The following is a 6,885-nucleotide window of genomic DNA, read 5'->3' as shown; positions in this document are numbered from 1 at the left end:
ATATATATATGCACACATCGGTCTATGTAGTTGTGTATGTTATGTATCTATACATCTATCTATTTATGTTTTTTATTCATGTGAACGTATGGGCTATAATGACTGCTATCATTATATTATATATGCCGTATACTTGTAACAAAAACACTGATGACAAAATATCAACGAATACATTGACCTGAAACATCCATTACTTGTTCGGTAAAATGTATCAGCTTTCCCCATTGTACATGCAAATAAAATTAGCGTAGAACTGATTTTACTTTCAGAAACCTTACATTTCCCATGCATTTGGATGTTTTTGTTTATGGATAATCTATTATGTACATATAAATAAGTCTACTGGATATAATCTGCAGTTTTATGAAGACAAAAAACATATATTAAAATTTATTGACATCTTTTCTCTTAAGACTGACGATCATTTATACATATTAAAACTGTGTTTTCCTTTTCTTGCAAATATCATTATCGACAGTGCACGAAAGGAAATATTGTGCAATTGCTTTCCGGCTTTCCGTCCCTTTAATTTCTTTGTGCAAATCAGAAGAGAAGATAGTTTACCATAAAAGACACATGATAAAGACTACCATTGGATCAAAAGAAAAGGTAGCTTCTTTCGCAATAAATCTTTGGCAGCTGGTTAAGGTTAGGGAAAACTGCTAGTATACTGTTAAATTATTCCTCCTAACAGCTTCTCTCAATATGAACTGTCACGTTAGGGGAAATTTCAGGGAGAAGTTAAGAATATTGAAATCGTTTGCTTTAAACAAATATATTACTAACAAATTGAAACTTTCAGCTTATTTACATTACTTTAAAATTCAAATTGGGAAAGAATAATACTAGACTGAACCAATATGGAAAATTCAGAGAATCTCCCTCGTACCCTAGCGATAATTAGTAAAATAGTTGATGACACCACTAGGGAAATCGCTAATTTATCATTCCATGGAGATAAAGTTTTCAGAACTGTACCATGCTGCTGCGAGTCATGAATGGGGGGGGGGGGTTCAGTGAGCAGTTAGTGAATATGGAGGATTCCTTATAAGAGAGCTGGTTCCTTCCTCCGTTCAACTTAGATGCATCTGCTAACAAAACTACTGAAATTTTATCCTTAATCACTTAACATTACTCAGACACGCATAAATATTACAGGTTTTTGAATGTGCATGGTGTTTAGAACACTATTATCCATGATATATCGGTTTCAAATTTTGAAACAAGGCCAGCAAGTTTGAAGGAGGGGTAAGTCGATTACATCAATCCCAGTACTCAGCTGGTGCTTATTTTCTCAACTCTCAAAGGATGAAAGCCAAAGTCAACCTCGGCGGAATTTGAACTCAGTGCGTAAAGACGGACGAAATGCCGCTAAGCATTTTCCCCGGCGCGGCAACGATTCAGCAAATTCGCCGCCTGAAGTTGTCTAGATCAAATTACTGCCAATAATACATGTTACAAAAGAGATAAAAATGTATAACCACATAAGCTGTACTCGAGGTATCCTTTATATCTGGAAATCAATGCACCTACCTACGAACAGATTCTACCATTCCGAGTCTACAGCCCGACTCTCACTACATCACGAAGAGACTTAGAGATAAGATTTTAAGTGATGAATCGCTCAATTTATATTCTTCTAAGCATCAAAGGACAATGAAAAGATTATCTATCTCTCCTGTTTCATGTCGCTGCCACGGGGCTAAGGAAATAATTGCTAACTATTACCAGCAATCTATATGATAAGGTTTCTCTTTATCCATTCCAGGCAAGTGCGATCTTTTACAGCTATGATACTACTCTTATCGGAGCAGCCTACAGTATCCTTTAATCACAAAATGATTCTCTAGTGTAGCCATAACCAAATCTCTCTGGCGCGTAATATTCAATCTTTAGTTCTTAAAATTCCTCCGAATGTTTCTGTTTCTGTTTATTTCTATTAATATTACTAACGAATGCAAAGGAGGTTTACGCATCGATTGCACAAATTTGCTATCATCAGGAAGTGTGTATAGCTAAAATTATTTGAAAAATGTCCGTAAAATGCATATATATTCTTTTATTTTTTTACTTGTTTTAGTCATGTGATTGTGGCCATGCTGGAGTACCCCCTTAAAAGGTTTTAGCCGAAGACCTCGACCCATGACTTACTCTTTGTAACCCTATTACTTATTCTATCTGGTCTTTTGCCGAACCGCTAAAAGTATTATCGAAGCATAGACCTGACGCTTAGATAGATCACACAGGCTACACACATAGCATTAGACAGGCAGAACCGCAATAGAAAACATGAATGGAGCAATAACACCCACCGCTACACGACACCACATTACTGAAGATAGAAGGCAAGAGAAGAGAGAGCGAAAAAATAATAATAAATAAATAAATAAAACAGATCCAAACAGGGTAATACACACACAATGGACAGATATGCACATACCTGTGATACACATAAGAAATAAAGATAGATAAATAAAATAAATAAATAAATATATTTGTCATATAAATGTGATAAATATAACAAATAGAGATTGACAAAAATAAATAGGTAAATAAATCTATATAAAGGGCATGGATACAAACAACATAAGAAGCGAACCCATATACAGACACAAGCACACATTTTAACTTCAGAGACAGCCGCAACAGTATCAACAACACGATTAACAACAACAGCAGCAGCGACAATGGGGGAAATGATAGGGCTGAGGGGAAGATCATACTGATACTAAGAACAATGACACACACACATGCTCACATAAACGCATGCGCACATAAGGATACACACCATAGAAGAGCAGAATGAAATAAGTGGAACAGGAGCACACACGAAGACGAAAAGTGTCGCTGAAGAGGTCACAGATGTGTGACAAAAGTTTTCTGGACAATGGACATTAGTTAGAATAAGAACAGTAATAAACGAGTGAAGATCAAATATATAGTGCGTGTGATTATTTACCAAAAAACAAAAACACCATCCGAAAATATTATATATATATATATATACATCCTCCCCCCCCTATATATATATATAGCTTATCCAAACATGAGTAATCAAGAAAAAACAACAACGCGAGGACGTGGAACAAGTACTGTTACTGGACGCTCAGTAAAAGAAAGAAAAGAAAGAGGATTGCACGTTTCGAGCGGAGCTCTTCATCAGAAATATAGAAAAAGTTCAAAGAAAGGAAGATCGAGAAAGAAAATCGCCAGCGATACACACGCGGTCACATATTGAAATGACGGGAAGGTGTAGAAAGAGTTCTTTCTAAAACAGGTGAGTGCAAGAGAAGGAGGTATGTGTGTGTGTGTGTCCATGTACGTATAATTGTGTGCGTATATGTATGAATGTGTATTGTGTGTTTATAGTGTGTGTATGTATGAGTCAGTGTTGTGTGTATATGGGAGGTATGTGTGGGTTCATTTGCTTGTGCGTATGTGTATGTGTGCGTGTGTATATATGTATGTGCGTGTGAGTGTATGTGCGTGTGTACATATGTGTGTATGTATGTATGTGCGTGTGCATTTTGTGTGTGTGAACAGGGGTTGTGTGGGGAGGTATGTGTGCGATATATAGTCATTGAAACGTACTTCTTATCGTTTTTATGTCTCTACACATTTCTTGAAGTAAATGTTTTCCTTTTTGCTAGAATTCAGACAAAATGTACATTGAGTAGTAAAGTGTCTTGTTTTCTAATGTTAAGGTTGATTTATTTTCATTTTCAAACTGTAAAATTGTTCTAAAAACGAGGAAACACCTGTAACATACCATTGTGAAGAACATAGATGTTTTGACGCCGTTTTTCGATTGAATATATTTTGCTTACCTAAAAATTGGAATTTTGGAAAATATTTTTTTTTATTACAAATACGATTCCCGTGTTTTGTTTACGTGAAATTATGAAAGAAAATTGTAATGTTTACCTGTCATTTTTAGCGTGTGGAGAAACTTTCTAGGCTTAACTTTATATGCTGGTTGAAATTCACCTAAAAAAAGATTCTGGGGTCGATACATTCGACTAAAAATTCTTCAAGGCGGTGCCCCAGCATGGCCGCAGTCCAGTGACTGAAACAAGTAAAGAGATCTTTAGAAAACAAAAATGAGAAAGAACCATAAATGTATAACCGAGTGGGGTTGTAAACAATTAAGCATTTTGCGATAGAACACAACGCAACTCATTGGATAGAATGAGACCATGACCTCACGTTCGTGATTGCATCACCCTAGGCGATTCTTATATACATACCTACACACACATACATACATCATTCTTTCTCTCTCAAGCTAGAATAGTCCGGTAATATATGGACATCTTACCTTCATTCACTGAGAAATGCAACATATGTGCTACTATTTAGGAAACAGCTGTAAGAAACTATTTGTACACAGCCTGACTCCCTTATTTCTTAAAATATACTCATTTCTAGCATCTGTCTTGCAACACTCAATGATACATATTTAGATTTATCATTTCAATCCTTTATACTGGAAACTCATGTTTGCGTGCTCATTTCTCCTTACTACTTCCTACTCACACACACACACACACACACACACACACACGCACACACACACACTCACGCACACACACACTCACACATTCACACACACATATAAATATATATATATATGCATACATACATACATACATACATAAGTATTGCTTTGTAAAAAAAAGGTTGTCTTGTATGGGTAAGAAACTGCTGAAAGATGATGAAATTTCTTGATGCATTTTGAACATATTAATCTACCCAAGTCAGTCAATGCACTGGTCTATCACAATGCCTTCCCATCAGACGATCAGACGATGGGTGAGTGATGAAGACGGATATGTATGTGTTGCGAAGAGGGTTTTGTAAGAGGAAGCAACTAAAACATGAGTGTATCGTTACATATTGAAAGACAGAAATATCCTATTGATATGAGTAGACACTGACAAATTACAATATATGATAAATGAGAGAAGTCTAATCGGATTATCATTTAAAATCTCTTGCAGAGATTTAGCGAATCGATTTACAAAGCGTATGGCATTAGGAGACAGTTTGTGATCAAACGTAATTAATGTGACTGTATATAGGTTGTTCCTACACCTATTAAGTTTATACAATATATATGCATAGTGACACAGTAGGTTTCTAAGTATCAACTCGGCCAGACACACAACCGCAGGTAGAACCACTCCAAAACTCACAAAGTACAAACACACACATGCACAGATGTTATATAAATATCTTTTATCTTTTACTTGTTTCAGTCATTGGACTGCAACCATCTCGGGGCACCGTTTTGAAGAAATTTTAATCGAATAAATTAACGGAAGTGCATTTGAAGTCTGGCACTTATTTTTTCGGTCTCTTTTAGTGAAACCTCTAAGTTACGAAGACGTAAGCACTGCAACATCGATTGCAAGCGGTGGTGGTGCGTCAAACACAAACGCAAGGACATACATCACCCAACTCACATAGATACACATACATACGCACACACATACACACACACACATACATACACATACATATATACGACGAGAGCCTTTCAGTTTCCGGCTACCAAAGTCACGCTCAAGGCTTTGCTCGGCTCGATGCTTATTGCCAAATACATTTGCCCAAGGTGCTACGCAATGGAACCGAACACGGTACCATGTAGTTGGGAAGCAACCCTTTACTACATAGTCACGACTATATGCTATATAACACATATTTAATATCATCCATGCATATAACCCATGCGAGCATGGAAAGCGGACGTTAAACGATGACGATGATGATGATGATGATGATGATGATGATGATGATGATATATTTATATTATATACCATACTATATTATGTATCTGTTAAATATGATATATATACATATATATAGACGCATGCATATATGTATGTATATGTATGTATACCATAATCTAGCATCGTATAAAAACAGACATACACACACGCATCTGCTTAAGTGACACATTATTATAATACACAAGTTAGGCTATACAAAGTGCGTAATTAGCAACATACAGGTGGAAGCTCTGTAGAGGGGCTTCTATATCTCGCTCTGTCACCCTTCTGTTTATATATGCATATATTCTACATCATATTATATGATAAATAAATAATTGGAAATATATATATCCGTATAAATACATTACAGATGCAGATACTCTCTCTCTCTCTCTCTCTCTCTCTCTCTCTCTCTCTCTCTCTCACATACACATATGCGTGTTTGTGTTCGTTTGTGTTTATTTACTCTTACAGTATATAGTTAGCCACTCATGCATACAACGTGTACGGTTTTGGAATTGTTTATCTAATATACAGAAGACAATTAAATAATTAACAAAACATGTACCTCTGTATTCGGTTCGTTTCTTTGCTGTTTGTCAACAAACTGTCTCCCGCTTTCAACTCCAGTTGTGTCTCGTACTTAATAGCATGACAATCTTTTCTTCATATGTGGATTGTAAATCATATCCATAATATATATGTGTGCATGTAGAGAAGTTGGTAGAAAGACATGAAGGAAATAAGTCACTGTGTAATACATATATACGCACTTACTAACATACATGTATATCTTTTATCTTTTATCTTTTATCTTTTATTTCAGTCACTAGACTGCGAGAATACTGGGGTACCGCCTTGAAGAATTTATTAGTCGAAATAACCGTCCCCAGTACTTATTGTTTTGTTAAGCCCGGTACTTATTTTATCCCTCATGTTTGCCGAACCACTAAGTTGTCAAGCGGTACTGGGGGACGAACACTAACACAGACACACAGACACACACTCCCTCTCTCTCTCACATACACACAGACACACACGCATACACACGCACAGACACGCACACACACACACACACACACACACACACACACACACATATATATGTATA

At 36.2% G+C, this 6,885-nt stretch overlaps 1 long non-coding RNA gene across 3 annotated transcripts in view; it reads right to left on the bottom strand.

Annotated features, from left to right (window-relative positions):
• LOC106872775 (uncharacterized) overlaps positions 1-6,829 on the bottom strand; it is a 141,168-nt gene extending 134,339 nt beyond the window's left edge. For all 3 annotated transcript variants that reach the window (XR_008264224.1, XR_001409802.2, XR_008264225.1), the window contains exons 1-2: positions 6,343-6,829; positions 3,925-4,066 (exon numbers count right to left, since the gene is read on the bottom strand). This is a non-coding gene — a long non-coding RNA (uncharacterized LOC106872775). The remainder of the gene's footprint in view (positions 1-3,924; positions 4,067-6,342) is intronic.
• Between the last annotated feature and the right edge of the window lie 56 nt (positions 6,830-6,885).

Source organism: Octopus bimaculoides, chromosome 1 (assembly GCF_001194135.2).
Source record: "Octopus bimaculoides isolate UCB-OBI-ISO-001 chromosome 1, ASM119413v2, whole genome shotgun sequence".
NCBI lineage: Eukaryota > Metazoa > Mollusca > Cephalopoda > Octopoda > Octopodidae > Octopus > Octopus bimaculoides.
The sequence above is the reverse complement of the archived record's forward strand: the minus strand, read 5'-3'. Positions and strand labels throughout refer to the sequence as shown.